General features: G+C 55.7%; 1 long non-coding RNA gene across 1 annotated transcript; it reads left to right on the plus strand.

Annotated features, from left to right (window-relative positions):
* The first annotated feature begins 10,307 nt into the window (after window positions 1–10,307).
* LOC115299672 lies at window positions 10,308–12,307 on the plus strand. The gene is made up of 3 exons (XR_003912281.1): window positions 10,308–10,741; window positions 10,909–11,022; window positions 11,121–12,307. It is a non-coding gene; the product is annotated as an uncharacterized LOC115299672 (long non-coding RNA).
* Window positions 12,308–12,892: the final 585 nt, after the last annotated feature.

Below are 12,892 nucleotides of genomic sequence, written 5' to 3' on the forward strand. Positions count from 1 at the left end.
GGCACTGTCCTTGTGAATCACCAGAGGACCCTTCAGAGACAGACAAGGTAGGCAGAGCCTAGTAGAGGCCACTCTGGAAGGTGACCCTGGAGAGAAGAAAGGAGAGGCAGGACCGAGCCCCTCCTGTCCCCTCTGCCATGCCCAGGCTGGGCTCAGTAGAAACCCCTGACCATGGTGTTTGGTGCTGAAATCCTGGACCAGTTGCTCTTAACCCTCACTCTTCACTCAACACAGACCGCCCTGGAAGTCATTACCCATTTGTGCCGGACTCTGCTGCTGGGTCGCCGCGTGCGGCAGAGAGCGGCCTGCAGCAAAGCCAAAGCAGGGAAGGGAGAAATGTTTCAGGAGTACCGTTTCTTTCCCTAGAACCCGGGGAGGCCAGCCAGAGAAACGCACAGTCATCTAAACGCCCCCCGTACAAGTTCAGCCTGGCCAAGCCCCGCCAGCCCACCAGCCTGCTGAGCCTCATCATCTCTCGGCAGCAGAAAGTGAGGGGGCTAAGGGGTCCGTCAACTCTAGAACCAGACCTGACTGGCCTCAAATCTCGGCTCCCCTTTTCCAAGCTGTGAGATCCTAAGTAAGTTACTTAGCCTCTCTGAGCCCGTTTCCTCCGCTGTGAACAAGAATGGTAACAATGCTACTGCCTCACTGGGGGTCGCGAGGACAAACGAGCTAACAGCACATGTGATGTGCTTCCTTAGCAAAGCGCTGGGCACGCAGGGGGCACCCGGCAAGCACTATGTCATCGCCACCGGCCACCGGCCACGCAGATGCAAGAGGTTGTCTCCAAAAGCAGCGAGCTTAGCACTGCCGGAGAGATTCCAACAGCCACCTGTCGGGGACTCACAGGCAGGACCCAGGGTGACCTTTACCATGTGCCACCTGTGAGCCCATAAAATCCCGCCTGTGAAACTGTGCATGGCGCATTCCTCCCTGCAACGTGGCCAGGAGGGGAGGGGATGGGAGAGGGCCGCGGGGTGGGCAGCGGGCACCGAGGGGGGAAGAAGGACCCCATGCAGGGAGGAGGCAGCCGGCTTCCAGCCCCCGCTCCGCCTCTGGTTCACCGTGTGACCTTGAGATCCTTCCTGTGCTCCCGAGCCTCAGTTTTCCCAGCTGTAAAATGACGCCATTGAACTAGGTGTCCCGTAAGGCCGTACCAGGCTGCCACCATCAAACTCTGTGACCCCGAGAAGGGGATCTGGAAAAGCTTCCGCGACAGACACGCCTGTACCCGGGTCCCTCTGCGTTCCTCACCCGCACGCTGCCCTGACCTGCCCCAGAGGTGGCCCCCAGGGTCAGGGCCACGTCCACCAAGGCTCCCAGCAGAGTCCTCCTTGTGGAGCCTGGCACAAAGCGTCCCCAAGCCCCATCGCTGACTGGGAGGGAGCTGGGCGTCCCTGGGCCCGGAGCCCAAGGGTGTCAACGACAGCAGAAACCCCAGGCACATACCCTGTGACCTCCAAAGGATCCTCCTCCAACTCGGCGAGGGACAGAGGTGTTTAAAACACCCACGTCTGACCTGGATTCTGTGCAGTCCGATTCGGGCCCTCCGGGAAAGGTGTGCAGGTGGCAGGGTCAGGCACCACCGGCGGGGAAGGGTCCTGTCGGTCACAGCTGCTGGCAGGGCAGGCAGGAGCCCAGGGGTCGGGTGCGCAGGCTCCCACGCTGAGTGTGCAGAGGGCCAGGGTGTGTGAGTCATTCACCTGCCAGACCTGCTAGGTGAGCGGGCGGGAGCGCAGGGGGCGGCCCCTGGCAGCCCATGAGGAAGGACTAGACCAGGTCCGGCCCAGCAGGCTGGGCAGGGCCGGGCCGGCCAGGCAATCCATCACCAGTCAGCCTGATGGACCAGGAAGTTGCCAGGGCGGCGAAGGGAGGAGGGGTGCGAACAAAGGTGGGGGCCTCTAAGGGGGTGAAGGCAGAAAACGTAAGCACTGACAGCTGCCCACCGGCCCAGGAAGGAGCACTGGGCATGGGCACAGGGGAATGTCAAGGTTTATCCCCAGCTGGGAGTCTTTGAACCAGGGAACGTGGAAAAGCACATGCTTTGAAGTTGGAATTTCATGTTTGAATCTCTGGCCTTTCCAGCTGCATGACCTCATCTCTCCAAGCCTCAGTTTCTCCCTTGTCCCACTGGAGTAACAGCAATCGTCCTGATATGACAGGGTTCTCAGGAAGATTAAATGAGACCATAGGGAAAGGGCTCTGGAGTCCAGCTCTGAGGGGATAGACAATAATGGTGGCTCTGATTATACAGACACTTTTTTTTTTCTGAGACTAACAGAGAGAGAGAGAGAGAGAGCAAACTGGAGAACGAAGGAGGGGCAGACAGAAAGAGAGGATCCCAGGCAGGCTCCACACACAGCCTCACCTGGGGCTCGATCTCATGACTGTGAGATCATGACCTAGGCCAAAATCAGGAGTTGGATGCTTAACCAACAGAGCCACCCAGGCACCCCACAAGGACAGCTTTTTAGAAAAGTAGGATGCACAGTCAGGAGCCTGGCCCTGCTTGGATTTTTATTGTCTTTTTAATCACCACCAGATTTTAGCCAAATATCTGCTGAGTTGATTAAAAGCCTAAGTACTTGGTCATCAGAAAAAGTCATTTACCCACAAATACTTTGGCCTCATAATGTGCCCCTGAGAACCCAGGATGGGGTCTCAAAGGTAGACCTGCCCCTGCCCTCCAAGCACTTACAGACAGTTATTCACACAGACACTTGCATTTCACATCAAACTTGGCCCAGACCCTGCTCTACTTTTTGCTAATGGCAGTCAAGCCTCAGGCCTGAGATCTGGGATCAGCAAACTATAGCCCTCAGGCGAAATTTGGTCCATCACCTGTGTTTGTAAATAAAGTTTTATTGAAACACAGCCACACCCATTTGCTTCTTGTCCCTGGCTGCTTTGAAGAGACAATAGAATTTAATACCAGCAGATTGTAGGGGCCTCAAAGCCTAAAATATTTGCTGTCTGGTCGTACAGCGAAATTGTGCTGACCCCTGCCGATGATGATGATGGCGATGATGATGATGATGATGGTGATGGTGATGGTGAGGATGGTGATGATGATGATGGTGATGGTGATGATGATGATGATGGTGATCATGATGGTGATGGTGATGGTGATGATGGTGATGATGATGATCATGGTAAGGATGATGGTGATGATGGTGGTGAGGATGATGATGATGGTGATCATGATGGTGATGGTGATGGTGATGATGGTGATGATGATGATCATGGTAAGGATGATGGTGATGATGGTGGTGAGGATGATGATGATGGTGATGGTGATGATGATGAAGGTGATGACGATGGTGAGGATGATGATGGTGGTGTTGATGGTGATGACGATGATGATGGTGATGGTGAGGATGAGGATAAGGATGGAGATGATCCTGGGTTTGGACTCTCGCACATTTTATCCACTAAAAACTCTCCATGCATCACTTATGTGAGCCTCACAACAAGGTTTCTCCCATTTTGCAAAGAGGGAAACAGGTTTCTGAGAGAAAAGCCACGTGCCCGAGGTCGCACTGAGAGTGCACTAGATGGCTATTTTGAGTTAAAGGCTGAAGGAAACCAAAGCCTCTGGTTCCACGAGGCACCCAAGCGAGCCCAGAGCACACAGGGTTCAGCGAGCCCTGGCGGGACTGAACGTCCCCCATCACCGGGGAGATCAACACACGCCCGAATCACTGGATTCCCACCTGGGAGACGGCCGGCCAAGCGCCAGCTGGGAGGTGGCACAGAGGTGCGGGAGGATTAAATGAGATGGAAAGCACCAGAACTGCATCATCGATGCTGGCAGGAAGCCCTCATCATTGTTAGAGCTTCGTTATCTTTATTATCAGGGCTTAAAGTAGGAATGAAGAGGCAGGCAGGAGGAGAATGGCCCCTCCACCTGTAGACATCACAGTAGGAAGAGCGCTTCCTTTAAGAGAGCCTGGCCAGAGTCAGGAAGGCTGGTTTCTGGTTCTGGGGGCCTTGCGAGGAGAAATGCTGTCCACTATGGCTGCCCTCGCCTTCCTTCCAGCACCTTCCCTATAGCCCTGGTCAGGGCAGAGGTCGCCGATGTCCGGAGGCTGCAGCCTCGTGGCTCCTGCCTTTCCCACCTCACCCACCGAGAAGGGCAGGCCCGGGCTCTCCGCTCCCAGAGAAAGCTGCACCCAAGGTCAGGAAAGGAGCGCAGGAGAGGCAGAATCTTCCTCCGTGTTTTTCTTTGGCAACCTGGACCTGCCACCGGCCCCCCATCCTCTGAAGGGTATAAAGGCCTCTGGAATGTCCCCTCCTGGTCTCTAGGGTCTTCTCTTCTCTGGCTCCTCCCTTCCCCCACCCACCCCCAAAGCAGAGGAGGCAAAGATTCGCTGAGCAGAAGCCGCAAGTTCAGAAAAACCTCCATAAACCCGCCTCCATTCCTTTTCCCCCAAACCGTCGGTCACTCTGAGAGGTCAGGGTAGCCCGTGTTTCCCCCATCCATTCGATAACCAGTTGGCAGAGCAACATCGCCCGGTGAGGCCACAGGGCAGCAGCTTCCCCAAGCATTCTGGAAGCACCTGTTGGCCCACAGAGGCTGTGCTCACCCAAGGCCACGTACTTACCCGCTGAGCCTGTTTCTCAAAGAGCCCCCACGCATCGCGCTTTGCCAGCGGAGTCCGCTCGGCCTCGAGCAGGGCCTGACCCCAGCCACACGCCTGGCTTTCCACGAACTGAAGCCACACTGTGATGTAGACAGAGTAGGGAAGGTGTCCCCGTATGCTAGACCCCCTGTGCTGCCCCGCTCGCTGGAGACAGGGACTGGGTTCTTTCCACCTGTGTCCTGACCAACGCCCTGCCGTTCCCCATGCAGAAGGAATGATTCTCCCACGCTGCTCTGGGCCAGCCTCTCTCCCCTTGGCGCTGCTGACGCTGGCCTGGACCACCCTGGTGGGGGGGCCCTAGGGACAGCACCCCTGGCCTCCACCTTCTAACGTCAGCAGCACCCACCCTTCCCAGCTGTGTCAACCAAAAAGGACTCCAGGCGTTGCCACTTCTTTCTCTTGGTGAGGGGAGGACAAGTGGCCCCCGGTTAAGATCCCTGCTCTGTGGTCATAAGCTTCATGTGACCTCCTTGCCAATGTACTAAAGAAAGCACAGTGCGTCTTATCTGCCATTTTATCAGTAAGAAACTGAGATCGGGTAACATCAAGAGAGGAGTCCGATGCCACACTGTTAGATGGCAGCTCATACGCACAAAGCCGAAGTTGGAGAAGAATGAGTGAGGTGCTGGGTCAGAGCAGGGCTGGGTGGGGACCCCCACTGCTCCAGGGCCTGGGAAGCTGGTTGGTGCGCCCTTCTTCCACACCCCCAGCCAACGGGTCCCCAGAGCAAACAGGCCCCCCTACACCCGGTCAAGATGGCGGCCTGACCAGGGCCCAGCATGACTCACAGAGGCCCCACACTTCCACCCCCAAAACTATAAGCCAGAAGGCGCAAAGCATGCAAATATGTTGAAATTAAAATAGCATCTTTCCAGGGAAGGCGGTGGGCGGTGGGAACGGGCCAAATGGGCGAAAGAGAGAAGGAGGTGCAGGCTTCCAGTTGCGGAATGAGTAAGTCACAGGACCGAAAGGCACAGCGCGGGGACACATTCAGGGATCCCGTGACAGCGTCGTGTGGCGGCAGACGGTGCTACAGGCGGTGGGCGCAGCGTAACGTATAGAGAAGTTGATTCACTGTGTTGTACACATGGAACTCATGCAACATTGCGTGTCAGCTACTCTCAAGTACAAAAATATTTTTAATAAAGATCTACGATTTAATAAAATAGCATCTTTCTGGTCTCCTCACTGAAACATTCCAGATAGGTCCCTCGGAATGAAAATATTTCCATCCAGGGATGCCCGGCTGCGTTTCTTACGCAGGGTTCCCTTCACAAACGACTCCCATTTCCTTTCCGAGAACCACCCCCTCCTGCCAGGAGCGGATCACAACAACCGTATTACTACCGCCCCCGGGCCCAGTGCCAACATGTGCGCACATGGCAGTCACGGTCGCTGCCTCAGAAATCTGGAACCGGGACTCGGCTGGATGAGTGGAACTGAGCGCTTGCAACTCAAAAGCTGCAAGCCCCCCCACACCTTCCACAAAAGTTTGGTCCCAGATGCAAACAGAGAGGCTGAGATAGAGGAATTGCTATTGGCATGAAGCGCAACAGCCAAAAGGCTGAAACAAGCCAGCTGTCCAGAGATGGAGGTGTGGATAGACAAGGTGGCACGTGCACACGGTGGTGTTCGGCCTTAGAAAGGAACGACAGGAGGGGCGCCTGGGGGGCTCAGCTGGTTGGGCATCTGACTCTTGCTTTCGGCTGGGGTCATGATCCCAACGTTGTAGGATCAAGACCTGCATCGGGTCTGTGCTGAGCATGGAGTCTGCTTGGGATTCTCTCTCCCTCTCTCTCCCTCTGCCCCTCTCCCCTGCTCTCTCTCACTCTCTCTCTCTCTCTCTCTCTCTCTCTCTCTCTCTCTCTCTCAAATTAAAAAAAAGAGAAATGAGAATCTGATATATGCCACAACATGTATAAACTTTGAAAACATTCAGGGCGCCTGGGTGGTTCAGTCGGTTGCACATCCGACTTCGGCTCAAGTCACGATCTCATGTTTCGTGGGTTCAAGCCCCATGTTGGGCTCTGTGCTGACAGCTCGGAGCCTGGAGACTGTGTTCGGATTCTGTGTCTCCCTCTCTATCTGCCCCTCCCCTGCTTGTGCTCTGTCTCTCAATAAATGAACATTTGATAGATAGATAGATAGATAGATAGATAGATAGATAGATAGACAGATAGATAGGAAATGTTCTGCTAGGTAGAGAGAGAGACCTAAAGCTCAGAGAGCCAGAGTGGATTGGTGGTGTCCAGGGGTAGGACAGGGGCACAAGGGGACGCATGCTTAATGGACAGACAGTCTGTCTGGGGAGATAAAAATGGTCTTGGAAATTGGTGATGGATGCACACTATGAATGCACTTACTGCTCCTGAACTGGACACTTGAAAACAGTTACAATAAAAGATTTTATGCGATGTATATTTTAGCACAATTAAAGAGAGAGAGAGAGAGAGACAGGCCATGGAAATAGAGCGAGGCAGGCTGGCAAGGAGGCCATGTCTGGGTCTCCAACCCTTGCCCGGCTCCTGAGGCCAGGGCAGCTCTCCGGGTTTCTGAAGCACCCTGAATCCTCAAGATATGTTCCCTTTTTGGCTTAAATGTCCTCAAGCAGGGATGTCTACTTGCTTGATCTCAGTGGGATGTCTGGGGACAGTCATTCCTGGGAGGGCATCACCCTCTGCCCAAGGTCAGCCTCCAAGGGCGCCTGGTACCTCGAAGCCCAGGGGTTCTCTTCCTGACCCCTAACAGAACCATCCTCCATCCTGCACTTATTTGCAAACCTCCCTGAAGCCCTTCTGGCCGGCTGCCGTAACTCCCCCACCCTTGCCAGCATCTCTGGGCGCAAACCCCGACCAGTGCCAGCAATCTAGGGTCTACAAGGCTCCTTGCTAATTCCAAAGGCCAGATCCACCATCAGAAGATGAAGCACTTCCACTGAGCACATTCAAAGCCAAGTTCCAGGAAGAGCCTCCCCACAGGTCACTACTTCAAAGGGACAACAGTCTCACACACAGAAGCACCCGTGCAGTTAGGACAAAGTCAGAGAAAGAACATCCGCGGGTCCTGCTTTGTTTTGCAGACTCTTTCCATCCACTGGGGGAGGTGCAGACACCCCAAGTTCCTGGAAGACGAGGATTTGACTTTGGGCTCATCCACTGACTGTATATGCTCATCCAGGAGCTGGGGGAAACACTGCACTATATACCATCTTATTTCCTCCCTCAAGATCTCAGAAGCAGATCTGATGACGCCCATGTGGAAAATGAGGACACTGAGGCTCATAGAAGTAACTTGCCGAAAGTTACGTGGCTAGAAGGTGGGAAGCTGAAATTTGTATCTGTAGGTCTTTTAATTTCTAAAGTCCAGGCTCTTACCCGCGAGGATAGGTCTGGGGCCACCCGGTAGTAGGTGGTCCTGAAGCAGATTCTGAGCGCAGGGCTCCCAACCTCCAAGGCCGCCTGTCTGCAGCCCTGAAAGTGTGAGCAGTCAAGGCCACGCATGAGACATGTGGCCATCAGGTGCTGTGGAGAGACAGTTGGGGACCCCATCCACACCCCGTCACCTTCACTTAGCTTTGGCCTACAGGCGGAGGCCGGAGACAGACACCACTGGCTCCCATCTGTTATGAGACAGGCCTCTGCACTAGGCCTTGGCATTAGCTCCTCCCGGATCTCATGGACCCCTCACCCCCACCCCCGCTTCCAGCTCAGAATGGCGATCTCATCCCCGGAGGCGGGGGGGGGGGGGGGGGGGGGGTTCCCGGCTGCTGCTCCCCTCAGCCCTCCAGCCTTTAGGAGCTCCCTGCTTAGGCTTACCAGCCAGACAAATACAGCAGCAGGAGCCCAGCCCCATGGCTGGGCAATGAGGTCTGTAATTACAGCCCTCAAAGATCAAACAAACCCAAGTTCAAATGTGGCTCCATTTGCAAGCTATGTGACCTCGGGCAAGTCACTTGACCCCTTGACCTCTGTGTGCTCCTCTGTAAGATGGAGATAATGACACTCCGTTATGAGGACTTCAGTAAGGAGTGAAGGAGCTCATTTACATAAGGAGCTCATTTACATAAGGAGCTCATTTACATATACAACCTTAGCAGGTCAGGTTATTTTCATTTTCGTTACACTATCCTAGCAAAAGTTCAGGTTCCACGGCTTGGCTGGAACTTACCTTTGTCATGTAAGCTTTAAGAAAGCAAATGCGTTTGTTTCCTCCAAAGGATTTATGCAATTTGTAATTACGTAATCTATCTGTGTGTTACTTGGATTTCATCCGTGCCCGCAAGTGTGCCTAAACTCCATCCACCAAGCCACCTGCCTGCCTGGGTCACCAGCATCCTCAGGACCCGCCCGGAGCCCAGCACACTGTGGGCTTTTAGCTAACATTTACTGAATGAATAAATAAATGTACAACATTTAAGAAAACGGAAGCAGGGCACCTGTGTGGCGCAGTAGGTTGAGTATCCGATGCTCAATTGCAGCTCAGGTCCTGATCCCAGGATCATGGGATCGAGCCCCACATTGGGTTCGGCGCTGAGCACGGAGTCTGCCTAGGATTTCCTCTTCCTCTGCCCCTCTCCCCCACTCACACGCATGCACGCTCTCTCTCAAATAAAAAATAGGGGCACCTGGGTGGCTCAGTTCATTAAGCATCTGACCCTGTTCCCTGGGTCCCAGGCCTGATGCCCGCCTACCATTGCAATCCAACATGGCGCCCACACAGCAAATGTGCCTCAGATGGAGGCCTCGGTCCAGTGGGGAACCTTGTAAAGACAAGGGGTATTTTCAGAAACCTCACTTCGTAGCCATAGGAGGGCAGTCCCAGGAGGCCTGTTCTGGGGACTGCATCTAGAAGTCCCTGGGATAGATTGCACTCAACCACCCACACTTCCCCCAAACCCCCAGGAGACCCAAGTGAACCTACCCCATGGGCTCAGGGAGCACCCTCAGCGGAGGAAGAAGGCCAGCAGCCGTGCTGACCACCTACTAAGGTGCCAGGTGCTTTGGTGAGTCTCTCTACCTCCCAACAACTCCCTGACGCAGATATTGTCAGCATCCCCATTTTCCAGATGAGAGACTGAGGCCCCAAGTGGCAAAGTGCCTGGCCCAGAGTCAAGAGGACAGAACCTGCCCTCAGGGAGCCTGCAGTCAGCCTTAGGAGGTGAGGCATCCACCTGAGAAGAAATTCAGGTGCTCACTGGAGTTCCGGGAACTGGGGGGTCCTGTGGCCCAACCCCCTTACTCTTGTGACCGGGAAATCCCAAGTTCAGGAGGAGGATTTGCCCAGCCTCACAATCTATCCAACTGCAAAGGCGGTGCCGCACGCGCCCCCCCTCCCCCCGCCCTGCCCCCGTGCTCCCGGAGGGGGTGCTGCAGGGCCGTCACAGCTGGTGGAAAGCCGGGAAAGCCGGGAAAGCCATCAACAGGCTGTTGTGGTGGAGACTGCCCGGCGGGACAGACGCGATGTGGACACAGCTGGGGCCCCCTCCAGGGCTCCTTGCTGGGCGATGGTGTCCAGAGAGGCCACCAGGGTCCTGCCCCCTTGTCCCCTCCGAACCAATCCAGGACAAGGGCATTGGGCGCCCCCTGCTGGCCGCCAGGAGCACATCCTCCAGGATGAGGGCAGGAAGCTCCAGAACCACACCCAGAGTTTGGCCGGGATGCTTGGGGGTCAATGCTAACCGGAGCCAAATCCCATTAGAGCTCCACGTTCTCTGTCCCAGGGTCTCGTGGCCCTGGGGCTGCATGGGGACATAGCGTCCGGGCCTGAACCTGGGCAGGCTGGTGGCTGGTCGGCAACCGTCAGAATGCCGTGGCAAACGGATGCTGGGTCAGGACAGGTCGCGTGATCTCCATCTCGCTGGCTGGGACACTCACTGTGGAAACACCAAGTAAGACCCCAGCGACCCTGAGGCCACCAGGCCATGAGGAAACCCCGCCCACGAGAAGGGGTCGTGTGCAGCTGCTCTGGTCAGCAGCCCAACCGAGTGTGGCACCAACTGCCGTTGAGGGAAGAAGGGAGATATGCTTCGGAACGAGTCCAGGGCCCGACCGTTGAGTCACCCCCGGCTTTTAGTCTTCAGCCTCTGAGGCCCCAGGCAGGTCAGCGCAGAGACGAGCCGCCCCGTTCATGGCACCTTCTCTGATTCCAGAGTCTGTCAGCATCACGAAATGGTTGTTTCCTGCCATGCAGTTTTGGGGTGGTTCCTATCACAGCAGTCGCTGATCGGAACTCTGCTGCCCACACCGCATTCCCCCCGCCCCCCCAGCCTCCAGGTGTGAAAAGGGCGCTGTTCTCGGGACCAGGCGACCAACGGTATGACCTTGAACATGGCTCACATTCATAGAGTGGGAGGAGGAAGTCCGCCCTGCCCATCTCTCAGGTTTGGTGGTGGGTGTGTGGGGGTGGGGTGGGGGTGCATGCACGCAGCGCACGTGAGTGTTGGGGGGAACATCAGACAAGCCCGGGGCGGGGGGGAAGGCCCTTTGCAGCGCAGCAGTTAACAGGGGAGACCCGCGGCCAGGCTGCCAGGGCTCCAGGCCCAGCTCTTCACCAGCAGCGTGACCTTGGACGGGACACTGGACTTCTCTGTGCACCTGTTCCCACTTGCGTAAATGGGGACGATGACAGAGGGCCGCAGAGAGGTTTCTGTGATGAAATGCTCAACACCCTGCAGTGGGTGCTCTCGACGGTGGTGAGTGTTACAAACGACTTCGCAAAGAGGAAGAGCCTGCAATCAGTCCGCTGGGGGTGAGATAACCCGGAACCTCCGGGCTCTCAATGGGAGCCCCACAGGGGAAGGTTCAACCATGAAACCGGAAGGGGCGGGGCATGAAAAACGCAGGAATAGACAGCTTTTCTGACGGTCGCTGATGGGACTCCAGCGACGGCCGTGACCGGCGGGCCCCGTTTCTGGAAAGCCTGGTCCGACTCCGGGTCTGCCACCAACCTGGCCACACGAGGCAGGCTCTCTAGCTGTCAGCCACATCCTCTGTCAGATGAGGCTGAGGGCTCAATGATGCATAGTAGGTGCTCAATGAACGGAGCTGCGGCGATCCCCTCTACCAGCACGGCTCTCACCCCTGTTTCGGTTTCCCTGGACGGGAAAAGCAGAGAACAACTGCTCCCGCATACACATGCCGTTCGCCCATTATTTCCGGCTCTCTCCGGGCCTGAAGGCTGGCATTGCCCGGCGCCCCGGGAGCTGGGGACCATCAGCTGGGAATGGAGGTGCCGGGCTGGTCACGTCTGAGCGGACTGAGCAGTCAAGCCCCAGAGCAAGTCCCCGCCGGTGTCTCTGGCGTGCAGCATGCCACTCAGGACAGGGACTTGGCCAGCCCGGACTCTGCCGACCGTGAAGAGCGGAGCCGCCAGCCCGCCTGCCATTAACCAGAAGTGAGGGCGAGAAGCAGACCTTTGTTGTTTCCGTCATTTCAATCTGGGAGAGGAGCACCTGGTGGCTCAGTCGGCGGAGTGTGTGACCCTTGATCCTGGGGTTGTGAGTTCGAGCCCCGGGATGGGTGTAGAGACTACTTAATAAAATCTTTTAAAATAAGGAAAGATGAGGGAGCTGCTTTTCAACCTCTGGGCCATTGGCTGCTTGCATGCCCATCTCACAGATAAAGAAATTGAGGCACAGGGACGCCTGGGTGACTCAGTCAGTTAAGCGTCAGACTTTGGCTCAGGTCATGATCTCAGTCCGTGAGTGAGTCATGCATCGGGCTCTGTGCTGACAGCTCAGAGCCTGGAGCCTGCTTCCGATTCTGTGTCTTCCTCTCTCTCTGCCCCTCCCCTGCTCATGCTCTGTCTCTCTGTCTCTCAAAAATAAATAAACATTTAAAAAATTTTTAATTAAAAAAAAGAAGTTGAGGCTCAGAGAGGGTAAGCAGTTTGACCGTGGTCATTGAACTATAAATGGCTGTATCAACAAATTATTGCTGCATGAAAAAACAAAAAACTTAGTGGCTGAAGATGATAAGCCCATATGATAGCTCGTGGGCCGGGGCTGCACGGAGTCGGTCTGAGCTGGACTTGGCTTGTTCTCGAGGCTCCCGTCTGCTGGGTTAGCAAGTGCTGACCTGGGATTCTGTCCCCCACGGGGTCCTCATTGGCCGGAGCTCTGGCACAGCCTCACGTCACATGATGGTTACAAGGGTCCAAGAAGTCGTGCAGGTGGGCAAAACCTCCCGACACCCTGACCTAGAAGTCACTTGTCCTTTTGGTCAAGGTAAGGAGTGGAGAAACAGACTCCA

This window comes from Suricata suricatta, chromosome 8, assembly GCF_006229205.1.
Source record: "Suricata suricatta isolate VVHF042 chromosome 8, meerkat_22Aug2017_6uvM2_HiC, whole genome shotgun sequence".
Lineage (NCBI taxonomy): Eukaryota > Metazoa > Chordata > Mammalia > Carnivora > Herpestidae > Suricata > Suricata suricatta.